This window comes from Ciconia boyciana, chromosome 9 (assembly GCF_034638445.1).
Source record: "Ciconia boyciana chromosome 9, ASM3463844v1, whole genome shotgun sequence".
In the NCBI taxonomy this organism is placed as follows: Eukaryota; Metazoa; Chordata; class Aves; order Ciconiiformes; family Ciconiidae; genus Ciconia; species Ciconia boyciana.
In genome coordinates, this window is record NC_132942.1 from 29,080,849 (window position 1) to 29,097,880 (window position 17,032).

Sequence of the window (17,032 nt, forward strand, 5' to 3'; positions counted from 1 at the left end):
TGCAATTTTAAAATGGCAAAGCAGAGCTACTGGGGCTCTATTTCTTTACCTCCCTTTGGTTCAAGCACATCCCTAGTTAGCCAGTGCATATTGACTGACACCTTGGTATACTGCTTCTTTCCTCTGCTTATTCGAATCTTGAACTTATTAGAAGCCAAGGCTCATCAGTGTAACAGCTGTGGATTTTGAGGCTGCCGTGGATTTTGGTGGATCCTGTGAGGGTATCTCAGTCTCTTCAAAAGTGTGTATCTGTCCCTTCTCTGTCTTTTCTAGGCATAAAAATTAACTATGTGACCAGGCTGTAAAAGAATGATAGCTACACATATAGACAGTACAGGTGGTTGCTGCCAAAGAGGGTGGTCCAGCTTCCACATCCATCCATCTCCCTTTCCCGGTGTAACAGTTCCCTGCTTTCCTTTTACTCACTCTGATAGCTTTGCTGAGCTGGCTCGTCTCCTGGGCATAAAACTATTCTTTTTTCTGTACGGTTTAGTTTAGAAAGTTTATCGGTAGAATCTGTTCAGAAGGGCACTAAGACAGGCCAGCACAAGAGAAGAGGCAGGAGCGTGCAGCTGAGAGCGGGAAAGGGAGCACACAAAGGGAAAGGTGGATGGAAGAGACCATCCTGCAGCACTGAGCCACAAATCAACTCAGAAATCGCCTGTGATTGTGCCCCAGCTGTAGTCACACGGAGTGTGCACGCTGCCTGGTGATAGATTATGTTTTCAGTGCTTATGAAACTCAAGCTACCCATAGACTTTTTTTGCTACTGCTGCAGCTTTATATAACTGTGGCCATTACTGTTTCTTTTGTCTTTGTTCTCTGGAATGTTTAAGAGAGTTGTGCACATGCTGTTTAACGAGATTTATTTGGCCTGCAAGCTGCAGATGGGCAGAAATCAAAGGAGGTGGAAGTGGACATTGACATGACCTCCAGCATGTTGTTTATGGAGAACATCCTTCTAGTGATGTATGACAAGTCTGAGGTCAATGATTAGTATCTATTAGCTCTCTGAAAAATGGAGAAAGCAATAGTTCCTGATGGTGCATGTTTTAGATCTGGTTAAAATGGAGAAGCCTGATGCAAGAAGAAATAAATGCTTCAGTGTCTATGTATACAATTACCACACATCACCAGGGCATCTTAACACTCAAAATGCTTACACACCAAGTCATGTTAGTAGGAAGAACTGTGGTCTAGATTCCTTCTCCCCTGTCTCCCCTCTGAAACAGCTGGATTTGATTATTTATTATTATTCACTTCTTCCTCCTTTTTCCTCTAAATTCTCTTCATTTCTTTTTGTTTTTGTTGGAAAGCTAAATCAAAGAGGAGCTTTACATTCAGTTCTGAACACAGTGAGCAATGTGGTAACTTGCTCTTCTGCAAAAAAGAATTGTAAGTTCTTGTGTGAGCCACCTCATGCCAGCTCTCCTCCAGTTCAGCCCCATCGTGAAGAAATGGACAGGCTTTCCAAGAATTTGGGGAAATTCCAATATAATATTAACTTGAAAAGTCTCTGCAGTTGTCTAGAGTAGCTGGTAAAGTGATTTCTAACTTTCTAACCACTAATGTTAAGTGGTACTGCAACAATATATGCAAGGTTCAGCAGTCTTTTCATAGACCTTTTTTTCATATAATTGCATGTAGAATTGAAGTAAAACAGATTGGTCATATACACCTAGGGAATTGTGAGCAAATCCACACATACTTGAAACGGGGGCAGTCAGAACTGTCAAAAAAACCATCTTTATTACAATTTTATTGGTAGGACAAAAAAAGTCTTTTTCACTTAAAAAGTGTCGCCTATTCTTCAGGAAAAAAAAGTTTGAAAAATTAATTTCTAAAATTTAGGAGAAATAATACCACAAAATATTCCTTTGCTTCTATTATTTATACCAACGATGAGTACTTGTACAGAAAAAGTTGTCACATAGTCCAAAAGGACCGTTGTCTTTAAAATGAGCCCAGAGACTCTTTATACCAGCAGTATATCTTCAAAATTAAGTTTTCTTCAGAAGAAGCCCCTCTTCCCCACCATACTGTACTTGTTTGAGGAGGTCAGTCCCCAGTGACAGCTGCCCTTCATCTTTGCAGTGTCCAGGCAAAATATCTTTTAGGAAAAGTGACGATTTGGACTTCAAGTAAAAGATATGAGAGGCTGCATGAGCTGATCAGATGCGAGCCTCTGTGTCTCTCCGACAGGCTGTGCTAGAGGACATGGTCTAGCAGAGCAGCTCTCGTAAATTCTTCTGAAATTATTTGAATGCACTTTCAGTAACGGAGGAGGGAGAGCTCTATTGTCTGCAAAACTGAGGCTCGCATGGAGCAAACCGTGTTTGTTTATGGCTGAACTGAGACATAAAATGATCCAGGGGCTCCAAAGCACCTAGTTGCCAATATTTCCTCATGTTGCTTTGGAGATGCAGCTTGATAAACAGAGTGCCCAAAGTTTTATGTAACTTTCCATGAATCGTTTCACTGTTGCAGAAAGGATTTTAGTTTGTTCCCCAGTGGCTCTGCTGCAACAGAGCAGTGACATTTACTCTGGGGAATACTGCGCCTGGGTGCCTCCGTGGGAATGTGTATTTGAGTGCAGAGATGATAGTATCTATATTTGTATGCTGTCATTCACGTGTTGGCATCTGCGTCGCCAGCTCACAGCAGTGAGATTCTCCAGGATTAGCCCCTAAATCTTAATGAAGACCTCCTGTCTTTGGAAATCCTCTTCCACAATGGTTTTCAGTGCTTTAGGCAGGCATACAACTTTCCTTTCCCATTCATAACTTGGAGTCTTATCCTTTTTTTTCTTTTTTCTTTTTTCTGTTTTTTTTTACTCTTCTTTCACATAAATTAAATGGCAGTGGCTGGCTCCAATCACCACATTCTCTCTCTGCTTAATTTCTGCTACAAAGTTCTCCAGTTCTTTTATCTGCACAGCTGTTTTTAATGGGCTGTTCAGAGAAGGAAATGATAATGGGCACTTTGTGCTGTTTGGATTATCACTAGTTCTAAGGTTGGCAGCCAGCATTGGCAATATGCTCTTCTTTAGGCAGCATTTTTTTTTAGCTGGACAGCAACCCAATGACACTAGAGAAAGCTGCAGCAGCAGGCTGACTAGCAGCAGAGTGCTATCTACTCACTCTGCTTCAGCTAATACCCCAGTGGCTGTGACTATCAACTTGGGAACTGTTTTCCTTCCTTTCTTTCTTTCTTAATTTTTTTCCTTATCCTTTATCCTTGGACTTGTCTTCAAGGGAAGCTAAGGGTGAAGTTGAGATTCATCAAAATGTACATCACATACACAGAAGGGAAATATGAAGTATTTTTTGTGATAAGGCTGGTTAATAGGTGTGCAAAGTAGAGGAGTGTCTAAAGGCACTTTTGAAAATGCCCCAGCCTTCCCCAAAATTACCTCTAAGCCTTGTCATTTGTAACATAATATTTGGGAAAATGGAAGCAGGTGGATAGTGTGTGATCAGAGTCTGTGTGAAGTGGCAGGAGGGTTTGTATCCCACTATCGTTTCATGTAGCTTTCTCCAGTCACGGTTAAGGTGACAAACAGTTGAAAATAGCCTGTCCATTTTTTATATCCTCTCTTGACCTCTAGACAGTTTGGATATCTCTACAATTCTCTAGAGGAGAAAAGTAAGAATATATGAAGGCAAGAATAAGAAGCAGAACTTTCCTAAGTAATAATACTCTTCTCCTGGTTGTTAATATTGGCCACCAGCTTAAAACAAGGACACATGATGAAGAGTTCAGGCTTCTTATTTCAGCCCTGCATGGATACTATCATCATTTTAAAAATCACTATGCTCTTAAAGTCAGGCCAGATGTAGTCGCTATTCAGTCTGCTTTGTGGCAACATAAAGCAGTTTATTCATCTCACTGAGTAACTTAAAATACTAAACCCATTAATTTAGTTACATTAAAAAAAAAAAAAGTTAGATACTAGTTTTGGAGCAGTTTCACGAGGTCATCCACTATACAGTGTGTCTTCAGTTGCCAGGGATTTCTAAGAGCTGTTTCTTCTCTGTAGTGTGTACTCTAGTTTAAGTACCAAGGAATTTTACTCACACAAACAGAGTTAGTATCTTGTTGGTTTCTGAAAGTCCACTACATTTTATCTGAGATGGCAACATTTTCTGATTTCTGTATGTATTTGTATGTATCTAGATTTCTCTAGTGCTTAGTAATTTTATTCTGATTTTTATTATTTTGGAAATAGAATATATATGTACATGTAAAAAGTCAACATAGTTTGTCAAGCTGCAGCTGTAAGAAATATTACGTGATATTACTACTTAGTACTAAATACAGAGTTGCAAAAGCTTCTCTTTAGTTTCTAAGAAAAAATTGCATCCTCTTGAAAAACAGAAAAAAAAGGTTAAATTTTTTCAAAAAATTACTAATATTTATTCCCAAAAGGGAGAAACACCCTCAAATAACTGACATTACTGCTGGAGAAGTCATTGTTGTCTTCCTGAATTACCAAAAAATTGCAAAAATTTTTTTAGGATTTTTCCCTAACGCTTCTTGAGAAGCTATCTTTTTCATAATGGGGAAATAGGGAAGTACAAAGTACAAGTAGCTAAAGGAGATTAAATAAACCTAAAATAACACAAAAGGAGTTGGGGGAAAAGAGACAAGCATAATAAAACTCTTGTAATATAGCCATCTAGTACAGAACCAACATTTGAGAGAACCTTGTTATCAGTATAGCTAGCACATTGCTTTAACTTAAATCTACAAGAATGTATGCTTATTTTTCCAGAAGAAAAAGGTCTATGAACTCAATGTAGTCTGACAGTTCTCAAAACTGAGTTTCACACTCTCAAAACAAGTGTGAAATTATCATGAAGCTCAATTTCTGAAAAATTGTCTGCACAGTTTTTTGCATATGCATGAAAAAACAATTTTTGAATATAACAATAATATTTAGTATTTTCATCACACGTTCCATCTCTTGAATTTCTTTGTACGTATTAATTGTCATGACACCTCTGTGACTTAGGTAACAATGTTAAGGTGAATTGAATAATTCACACTGAATAATTTATTTGAAGAAGTTAGTCCCTTGGTTTGCTCTCAGAAGATCCATCAAATCTTACTACTGCTAAGACTTTAAGCATTTAAAGGTTGGGTTTTTTTTCTTTTTGCATTCTAGTGACATTTATTAATTACAGATACTCCTGTTCAACTTTAAGCTATTTCAGCTCCTTTTTGTGTGCTTGGTGTGATAAAATAAAACATCAAAATAATGGTAAGATGGCAGGAGGATGATCAGGAGATGAGTACATCCTAGTCACAAATAACATTTTCCTTTTTTTCAGTCTCCACAATTCATTTCTCTGTGATGTGTCGGATCCTCAGGCCAAGGCACTCTAGGTCTTGGGACATACTTTTTTGCACCAGAGAGATGGGGTATTTTTCCCTCACTGGTTAAACTTGCTTTGCTCTAAAATGAAAAAGCATTAGGTTGAAGTCAAGTCAAATTTGTAAAGCCAGAACGACACATACAGTGGATATTCAAAGCCCAAATATAATCCGGTAGGCAGGAAGAAGTTAATGTATCTAAAAACTTGCTATTTATAGCTGCTACATGACTGGAACAGGAGATTTCCAATCTTGAAGGGCAGGCATCAAATTCAACTGGTAAAAAACCCCAAAATCTTATTTTTGAGGAAGAAAGAATTGAGAAGAGGGAAGGAGAAATTTTATCGCTACAGGCATAGCATCAATATATTTGAGATTCTCATCGTTTTATTAGTAAAGAAAATAGCAGGTTCCCAGATATTCCTTGAAATCAAGGGCCTGATGGAAGCCAATTGAAATCAGTGGGGAAAATGTCTCCAAATGGTTCAGTAGGACTCAGATCAGGTCTTCGAAGTATGAATAAGTGTGGTAATCAAGAGTAACTTTACACTGAAGAACTACAATGAAAACATGAGCTATACTCACTCTAGTAGGATATAGTAAGAGAAAGAGATTATGATTACTGGATTTCATAATAAGTTTAGAAGTCTTCTCCTCCTTTGGTTTAAAAAACTGAATGAAAAATGACAAAACTTCAGGTGTTTATAACCCATATTTGATAGTCTGAAGGAAAGTTTTCCACATCAACTCAAATACAAAGCGTGTGTTTATATTAATGACACTATATTGTATTGTCAGTTTCGGTAAGCCAATGTTATTATAGACCTAATGTATGGAAAGTGTCATGAATGAGGCTGCACAAGGGCGCACACTATCCAAGACTTTAAAAAAAAAAAAAAGTTATTTAACTTTTAGGAACACTAAAAACACAAACTGTGTCACATAAAATTAGAAATCAGTTCATAAAATAGTAATAACTGACCTGCACAATGTAAATTTCCTGAAATGTGCACTCATGTTGGCAGCAAGTAACAGCTAATGAAGGGAGTTTACAGAGCTGATTAACAAGGCCCTATGCTTTTTATTAGACTCATTTTGTTAATCCCTAAAATTAAGGAATTCCAGGTGTATGGAGCCAAGTATGCAAATGATTTCCTTCCGTCTAGCTGCTGATTTCATAAAAGGTCCTCCAAACAGTGAAATAAAACACAACATGCATAATGTGGAAAGCTTTACTACGTATGAGAGAACAGTCTGGCTTTATAGAGTTAAGCACAGTGTGCTGTAAACTTGCCACAGATACAAATTTGAACAAAGCTGTAAAATAAGTATAAATAAGTAAATTAAAGGAATGAATAAAACAGAAGAAAAAAACCAAAACAAAACAAAAGAAAAAGCATGCCTTCAGTTCACTGGTTGTCAGTTCAGCCGTTGTTACAGCTGAAAACGATATACCTAAAATCAAGCTTATCAGACTAGTGTAAGGCATACAGATCTCTGCTGAAGCAGAAACAGATGTAAAATGATAAAGGAAACCATCATAATCTGCTAAAGATGCACCAATTAGTCTGGTGGTGCTATGGTACTGCCTATGCTTCTTATGTACAACTATACTTTTAAACTGGCTTATTATCCTATAATGTATGCAAATACCTAACTCACTGTTTAATTTTGGGTATACAGGCCTGGCACCATTAAAGTCAATGATAAAACTCCTCTGGCTTAAAACAAATATACACCCTCAAGCTGCTCATTACTTTCACCTTCTTTCATCTTGTCACAGTTCAGCAAAGTACTTTAGCATGTGAGGAGTCCCAGTAACTCTTAAAATTAACCCTAGCTTTTGAAATTCAACAGGCTGTAAAATACTCGCTGCCTTTTGGGGTAGACTGCTCTGCTTCTGTATGACATTATACAGACAATTCATTTCCACATTAAGATTTGATAGCTTATAATTTCTGCAAGTCAATGTTGTATGTTTCAGGATGCTCTTTTTTCCATATAGCCGTGGATAGGCACTGTCCATTCATCTGAGAATAGCCCTTATTTACCTCGTGAGATGAGTGGGGCTATAAAAGATGCAGGAAAGGGAAAAATTTCCGGATTGGCAAGCTGTGGTTTACCTGGAGTCAGTGAAAAGCCATGAGGCCAAATCCTGGAAATGCAAGACTAAACAAGGAATGAGTTCAGGGGGAGGTAACATGCTGCTGTAGAAGCGCACTCTTTATAAGAGACAAAGACTCAGGAGTCTGAGATGAGACCGGTAGTGGCTTTCACGATGTGATGGGAAAGGTACTAATTCCACACAAATAACTCAGCCGTTAGTCTCTGGTTGCTGGAGTCCATGGTAATAGAAAGAAAAGCCCCTGTGTTGCTTTATCACATATCTTATATTCTTTACAATGAACTTACCTTGAGGATTTGGTCCTGAGAAGGCATCCTTACTCAGATAAATGAATGAAGTCTGTAGGAATATCCTTGTAACCTGAGCTTACTTACAAGTATGTAAAACTGGGTGTTTAGGTAGGTACTATCTAGTAAACTCATCTTGTGGGAGTGTGGCAAGGTGAACTGATGGCATCTGATACAGTCAAAATGTGCCTGGGAACATACTGTATATCATGTCCTGCGGCTGCTAAAGGCAGCTAGGCCATTGTCTAGCTTCAGTATCATATCTACAGGTTAGACTGGCTATGGATTTTCCGCCAAGCAGCCCTGGGAAGGCTACCTGTGGGCATGAACTATCTGATCTTTCAACTTCATGTTCCTGATAAAATGACATAGAGCTTTCCTCTGTGTCCTGTCAGTTTAAATATTGCATGTGATGCTCTTGGATTGTTCATTTCATGTAAAAAAAGTCTTCTTTCAAACAGTTTCTTTGAAAATCTCTCTTGGTCTCAGGACACCACTGTTTTATGTACTGGGCTGGAGGAAAAGAAACAAAAATTGCCTTTGTCTCTTGTGTAATATGTGTGATTGTGGTTGCTGTACTCCAGCTTTGGTCCTAACATATTTCAAAATTATATTTCTCTAGTGATACACTGAAAAAAATATAGCATTTACATTCCAGCCAGGTTCACTCAACTTTTTAAAAGGTGCTTAAAAAGAGGAAATAATTACATTTATGGCCGCTTCACCATAACCAAGCAAAATGGCAGTGATGTAAATGACAATATGGCCATGTGTGCTCTTAACACACTTGTACTATTCATGTGCTGTTATACGAGACACCGAAGTTTGCATCCTCATGGACTAGCAGTGCTTGCAGTATATTTAGTTATGACAAGAAAAAATAACTCGTAAAGAAAAAATAATTGATAAAGGTAAATATTAAAAGGCTGTTTCAGTTACTTGCCTTTCCAGTTTGTTGCATGTTTGTTGATAGAGCAGACAGCCATAAACTGTGTGTTGAGGTTTAAAGGTGCTCACTGGGTGCTGGAAATTAAAAAAAAAAAAACAACCAGTCTCAAAATCTTAGAGTTAACCACAAGTCCAGTTTACTGAATGTTCAGATCTGAGTTCAACTTTGAGTCAAATAGAAAATATTGTTATAAATCTTATGCAATTAAATTAAGTGCCATTTTTCCAACCTGTTCTTTAATAGCACTTGTGTGCTGCTACTACAAATCATGTTAAAAAGGCTCTGGAGCAACGAGTTTGGGTAAAAGTTGGAAGTGTGTCGTGGTTATTATTACAAATTTTGTCAGGGAAGAGTAGCTGTCAGGACTTGGATTGACAGTGAGTGAGCATACCATGTTAGTACGCAGGGCATCAGTTCACAGTCAGCATTGCATAGAACATGCCAATGCTGGTTTTGGTCCCCCAGGAAAGATGTAGGAGGACGTGATGAGAGACAGTTGTGAATGAGCATTCTTTGACAAAGGTCAAATGCAATTGTTTGCCATCTGCCCTTTGCCAAGTGGGTTGTATTTAATCTCAGCCATCATCTTTAGCAAGCTGTACCAGAGAACTGTATAACATACTGTGATAACAGTATCTTCAGATACACCTTTCTGACATGTTAGGATATCCTTTCAGGTTGCAAATAAAACATTTTGAATAAAAATCACAAGTAGAAAAAAGCTTCCATTAAATGAAATCTATAAGTTTATTATTCAGCCTATCATAAATACAAAAGTAATAACATCTCAGCATTCACCATAAATTCGTTGCGAAAGTAGTATAAAGAAAACCTTTTACAGCTGCAAGAAGTACGTCACTCATCCAACCCAGTGGTAACAAGAGTAAATACAGCTCAGAATCATATTATCCAATGTGCAAAACAAAGAATTCTTTCATAAACTCACCTAATTAGTCCAACTAATGTACATGTTCAAAGTCTAGGCATTAGGCAAATATACATCTACTATTATACTCTAAGAATTTTGCAGAAGAATGACAGGATTTTTTTTTTTTAAAGAAAACTAAACATGAGACTTGGATACTTACCATTGACATGTTGGTTTTATTTTGAAAAGACTGAAAACAAAAGCTTCATCCTTTTGTCATTTACATGCTTGATTACTGTTGATTTTACATTAAGCCAATGGACCTATTTATGGGAGTATGCAGCATACCAGAAATTGGTAACCCTAGTTCCAGTTAAGATATGTTTATAATTGTGTGAACAAATGCAATGAATTGTGGAGTTCAAACAGATAATTACATTCCAATTTATGACACTGAAACCTCCAGTCAGGCCAATAGCTAATAAGAAATCTATGAATAGTACTTCCATTAATATAATCATAGTAACTATGTGGATAGGTGCTTTTCTACCCTGCTGTGAAGCTAAATAAGCATCTTCTGTTCCAGATATTCCTGGAACTCAGCTTGAGCCTTGATAAAGAAGTGTAGATCCAAACTTTGCCAAGAGCCACGATCATTTGCAATCTCAGAAATGCGGTTGTGATTTAGATCCATTCCTGCTCAGAATACGCTCCTGTTTCACTCCATCTGGAGGGCAGTAAGGCACCAACGTGCTCAGTGATGTCAATAGACCCGTTTTAACCTTCTCCCAGTGTCACACCGACATTGCAGTGCCCATCTCTCACAGGCATGATTTTGGGATGGTTTCCAAAGATGTACTTTACTGACAGCATCCTTTTTATCTGTGGTTATATGCTAGTTTCATGACTGTCATCAGGTTTTCATTGGCAGAGTCGGTGTGTACTGGCTGTCCTCATAAAATACTGGGGTAAGAAGGGGTCTATTTGTGATCAAAGCTGACTTGACAGGTTTCGTTTCAAGAATTCAATTTCACCTAAAAACAGATCAAAGAAGTTTTTCTTTATAACAACATTTAGAGGGTAGCAACTTGGCATTCTTCTTGGCTCTCACCTTTCTGCATAAATTTCTGAGTAGATTAAGCCACTGCAGCTCTCTTGAGAAAAATATGTCCCCAGGAACCTCGGACTGCATGGCCTCAGCATCACTTCTCATATCTCTCTAAGGCAGAATTTAAAGCAAAGCCACAGTGATCTGTCTGGTTACTAGTTTCATATACTTCTTTATATCCTACAAAGCCAGACACAGTTATTGGTCTTCGCAACCTCTCCCTGCACCTTATGAGACGTGCTACCTAAATGCTGTTCCTAAACCCTGTGTCTGACTCTTCTCCCATCGTACAGTCTGCCAGCTTGAATCAATGAAGATGAGGAAGATTTTGTAAACTCAAGCTGTTTATTTAATAGGTGACTATAAATTTAACATCTTATTCTTGAAGACTTGGAAGCAAATTATTAGCCCTTATGGAACGGCTCTTCCAAACATCCTCTGTGAAGCTTGATGCTTTATTGTGGTCAATTTAACATATGAAAATATTGTAGAACCTAGACTCAAGAGGATTATTGTATCTTGTAAGTTATAAAATTCTCACTGTATTTCTAACTCCAAATAAGATTGTAGTCCTAGAGTCAGAGACTAACAGTTCATGGTAGAACGAATCACAGATATATAATTTAACAAAGTATTATTTTACATACACAGAGAATGATAGTCAACATTCGGAATAAGCTACCAGAAGCAGCAATAGTAATAACAATCATTTCAGGAAAGTTACACGAATGTGTGGAAGAATAAAAGTAAATCTGCTAGCTCTAAAAATGTTCCAGGAGTGGAGTAGGCACAGACTTTGGTCTCCTTTCCTGTTATAATTTTCTGGTTTTGCTTTCTCTGAGGGACTAAAGCATATATTCAATCAAACTCACTGCACTAAATCTGCTGTGTGGTTTATCTTGAGCTTTAACTTCAAAGTGTTTTTACCTATTAAGAAACTGATTGTTCCTCTGTAATTGAAAGAGGAAGAAACTGTTTTCAGAGTATGAAGATAACAAAACTGTTTTACTATAACATGACATACATGTTATAATTTATATGCATTGGCTCAGGTTCTCCTTCTGCTTACCTGGTCTGGTGCACTTTTCTCATATGCACGTGACCTTCAGATGGTGGAAAAATCCCTTTTAGAAGGAGGACAAACTTGCATTATTACTGAAGGAAAAGAAACCATAGATATGGTGGTGTGATTCAGAGGTTAAATTCAGTTTCTGCCTTTCATGTGATATAAGACACTCATCCATAACTCTTGCAGTTCATGAGAATGCTGGAAATTATCTCAAAATGGGTGTTGGGAAGAGAAGAAAGGCAAGTTGAAATGAAGCAAATAGTTTATTTCATCTAACTAAAATTTTAACTTATACTCTATTTGACTTTTCTTGGGTTTTATAGTATTGCCTGAATGGGTAGCAGATCATATTTCAAGCCATTTTAGAACACCTGATTACCTGTGTTCCTGCAAGTTGTGAATCCAGAGATTCAAGCTGTTGTATTGCAGCTTATTTCAGCATTGCATTGTCATTGCCAAAATACCACTGCAGACACAGCATGTAGGTGGTAGAGAACCTTTGGTGTCTAAAATGGAGTTCCTATTTTAAGAACAGGGAACAGGTTGTTTTTTTGTTAGAAAAGAGCTTTATGCCTTCAAAACAGCTCTTGTTAGAATAGGTTTGACTGACTGTGAGCCTCTTCTGTTGTTTTTTCTCTAGTTCTCCTATAGGCAAAGATCAATTGATGTCACACCTACCTGTTTAAAAGTCATGAGAAAATCTCTATTGATTGCAGCCAGAATTACAGCCTGCCACAGACTGCCTCGTATTCAAGAATGTAATGGTTAGTCAGAACCACAGCGTTAATTCTAGCACAAGCTGAACTCGAGCTTCTCAAAACATTTTGTACAGTAACTAAGAAAGAAACTTGAAAAGTGTGGGATTGCAAAAATAGTCTGATCAGCCTAGAAATACTAATGTCTGCTCTGCAGGATGAAAAAAAGTGTTTATGAATAATCATGGTGCAGTAATATTTAAAATATTACTCTATTTCCCTCTTTGTAATAGGGAGAAAATCTTTGTCAGATACTGTTTTGGTAGGTGTTAGCTGCTTAGTAATGCTAAACTGTAGCATTTTGTGTCAGAGGACAAAAACTCCCAGAGTGTATATGAATTGCCAGTCATGTTTAGGTGACCTAAAGTTTAACAGTTTTAGCACTAGCTCTGTAAATGAAGGAAAACGAAACAAAAAATACCTCAGACCGTGCATTGGCTGCCAAATCAGCAGAACTGTGGTTATTTCAGCAGGTTTTTTTAAGTTGTTAAAGTTATTTGTGTACTGAGCATTAATTCTCATGCAAACGAACAACGCAAGCCATTCCATATAGAAAGAAAATGAAGTTGGTATAAAAACTGTTCCCATGGTGCAGCTCCTGTCACTGAGTACCAGTGACAGTGCACGTAGATTAAGTAAAACCAAAGTGACTTTTCGTTAATGCTAACAGGCACTGCACTGTAAATATGGAGCTATTGTCTGCCTTCTTCATACACGACTGATTTTAAAACCGTGTTGAACAACTCTGAGATTAACTCCTCATATTGAAACTCATTATGAAGTCAGGTGGCAGGAGGTCATCCAAAATGTTTTCTAGCAAAGTTCATAGATAGCACAGCATTAACTATTGAGAGATAGGAAACAAGTTTAGAAAAAGAAGATTCTCTAGAACAGGAAGAAAAAAAATCCCATTATGCAGCTACACAGCAATAGAGGGCTTCATCCTGAGATGTTGCATGTCCACTTTGTCAGGGTCAGGTCCAGAGGTGCTCAGCTCACAGCTTCCCTGCCTGTTAACAGTCTGGTGTTGCACCCCAGAGAAGTATTGAATCAAATCTATTGAATTGTTGCAGTTGTTGAGCAGAAATGCCTTTCAAAGTGTTTTGGGTAGTTTGGTGGCCATACTATGCTATGCTATGCTAGGCAGATTTTATAGACTATTAAATAAAAATCAGAACCATATCTCCCCATCAAAGAATTTGCTCTACTGCCTCTAGGGTACCACACAGAAACTTTTCTCCTTGTCTGTGAGACATCAGGAGTGCAACAGGTGTGTAGAGAGGCAGCTCTGGATATTAGCAGATATCTGAGGAAAAAAGGAGATTCCTTTTTAAAATTAGGTACAGCTTAAAAGGTTTTGTCTTGTTCTTTTTCTCACCAGGAGTCTGTCTGCAATACTGTATGTAACTACTCAAGTTATTGGCATGTGTTCCAGGTTACAGAAAGTCTCCGTTGAGGTTATGAAAAATTATTTTAGCACCTACTGTATAAGTGTATGTGACTATTCTAATTAGATAGATGTTAAATTATATTTCAAATTTAGCTGGTTAATACGAAAACTATTATTAAGGAACATTCCTTCGTGTTCTAAATGAATGATTGAGTGTGTCATTAATTTATTTTATGGCAGGAACATGACTAGGGGAAGAAATTCTAGGTGACTGTTTGGATAGTAAGTACAGAGATTTAAGATTTGATTGACAATCAAAATTTCTGTTATCCAGAAAGAACTGAAGAAAGAGTCTAATCACTGACAGAGAAAATCCATTTGCTTCAACATATTAAACAAATGTTTCTTTGTTATAAAAAGGAACATTTTGTTGATTTCTAAAGTATAAAAAAAACCAGTTTTAGAGAATCTAATGGTTTTTTATATTTAGGCACCATGAAATTGATTGTTCTGAATGCCTTGAAAATTTAATCATATGAGTAACTATACACACACTGTTAGTTCTATTAATTTTGAAGAATTACTTACATGCGCATAGTTATAATTTTCTTCTATTATGAAAAGTTATCCTATATCATGCAGCTGGAGCCTGTCAGGCTTGCCTCATTCATGCAAAGACCATGTAAGACAGTTAGGAGGTTTGGCCTGCAGCACAGGAAGGCTTTTCCCAAAGCCCACGTGCCCAAGTTTTGCTGTAGGATCACCTTTGATTGCAGTTTAAGGCCACCAAGCAACCTTCCTCTCTCTCACCTCTGACACCTAAGGGCTAGTTTTTCCTCTGAGCAGGCTGCGTTCTGCCCACTTGTATTACCAGTGTCCCTCTGCAGTGGAGCTGGGATATCCCCTGCCCTGGGAGGCTCCTGTTTGCTCCGAAGGACCTGAAAAAGCATTTTGATGCTTGCTAGTTTGGCCTCCCATGATAATTCCTTCTTGGCTATTTGGTATTCCTGTCTAAAGTGAGATATGTTGCTGGTCTTCCTATAGCTTCACTAACCATAATTTAAGATTTTCTTTTCATAATTAACAAAAAGCTATTTTCTATTATCATGGAGTCATACTGTATTCTGAGCTACAGTGGTACTGCACCCTCAGAGTACACTCACTCTCACAGTGCTAATGTATTTTTATCATCAATATAGATCAAATGGTATTGAAACACAAAAGTCCTGTTGTAATTGTAACTTCAGTTCAAAGAAGAATCCTACCTTTGGTTTAAGACTGAAATATTAGCCACATTTTCCTCTCAAAGCGTAACAAATTGCAAATAGTACTATCTGGCAATACCAAGACCATATAAAAAGCTAAAAATATGATTATCAAATCAAACTGTTTATTTTTGATGTCTGAGTATTTCTGAGATTACAGACAAGAACTAAATATATTCAAACTCTGTCACATAATTCTGACTCTGCAGTTTACTGTGCTTAGAAAACTTTTATTTTGTTCCTCGGGTGTCCAGCATAGAATTTAATTTCATTTTCCCAGTGGAATACTGTTCCAACTCAAGAACTGTAATGTCCTGGCAGTTAATGAGACTTACAAGGGAGAAAGAAAAAAAAGAAAAAAAAAAGTTTTAGTACTTCTCTGTTAGGATTTAATCTCTTTGAGACTAACTCTACTCTGCAACTCTGATTAATTTAGGAATGACTCCTCTGCAGACTATGAAGTATTTCTGATTCAAACTGGTATCAGGGAGAGCAGAGCTGCATCTCTTATTTTGGTGAAAGTCAAGGATAGAAGCTCTTTAAAATTGTTTTAATAATTTACAGTGTGATAAAGTTGAAGATAATAGAGGTTTTAAAGGCCATCTTCTAGCTGAGGTTTCTTTAAGATATGTCAAAAAAGCGAAGAGCTGGAAATAAGCTAAGTAAATATGTAAGGGTCAAAGCATATGCATTAGTAATGACTATTCTAATGTGCAGTTGCACTGCCCACTATGTAGAAACTGTGAGTTAGGAGCAGTATCTTTGTTCAACAAATTTAAGTGTATTGTACTCTTCCAGCAGTGTAATGAACATTTGCACCGAGGGAAATCCACTGTGTGCCAAGGGTCAGCACAACTTAGTCACCCCTTAATTCCCACTTAAGTGCTGCTTTGAAGGCTTAGGTGATCCCCAGTCCTTGTGCTAACATACAGCCCATGCGTAAACCCCCTGCCCACTGCAGTAGCTCCAGGGGCTTGTTACAGCAGGTCTTATTTTGCCAGAAGAGAGTCTAGAAATCTGTCCCAGTGCCTAGAAATCAGTACAGCCTAAGCTTAGTTTTCAGCTGCAGAAATAAAATGGTTCAGGAGGAATGCAGGGTGCTGAGCAGGGTGAAGGGGACTTTTCTCACTCTCCACTTGAGTTCTACCATCTGGCCACCATGCCAGAAGATGCACTAGTATGTATTTAAATGGAATCTGCTGCACTGATGGCAATATTATAATCAAACCATAACCTGTTAGCACCTGTGAAATCTTGTCAATGAAGAGTTGGAAAAGGAGCCAGAGGGATCTGGAACTGGATCCCCAGCTGTACCCGGTTCGGCAGGATGGAAAGGACCTGGGGGAGCAGGCAAAGTCTGTATGTTCTCATAAGCACAGCTTCGACCTTCTTAAGAACCTCTTTAGAGGGCCCTCCGATATACGGTGGATCCCATGAGTAATGCTAGAGGCCAGGAAGGTCCCGTGCCTTGTATGTGGCTGAAAAGTGCTGACTACCTGGGGTTGAAAGGCACTTACGTACAATAGTGTTTCAAAAGTGTTCACCTGTTATGAAATTATCATAATGAAGTCCTCCAGAGAAAGTTTATTAGAATGCTGCTCAGCTGCTGTCAACAACATTCCAGCAAGTGTAATTATATTTTTCTAGGACTGTTACTACATAATTACACATCTGGCATAAACTGCATTATATTTGCACAATATTGAGAGATGCATTTTAGTGTGTTGAGTGTTTGAACCTAATTTGGCCACCTCTCTCTTTGAAAAGTTCAATATCAATGTAAGTAAACTAGAACTGTTAACAAAAAAAAAAATTAAAATTCAGCTTAGATCTGAAATGT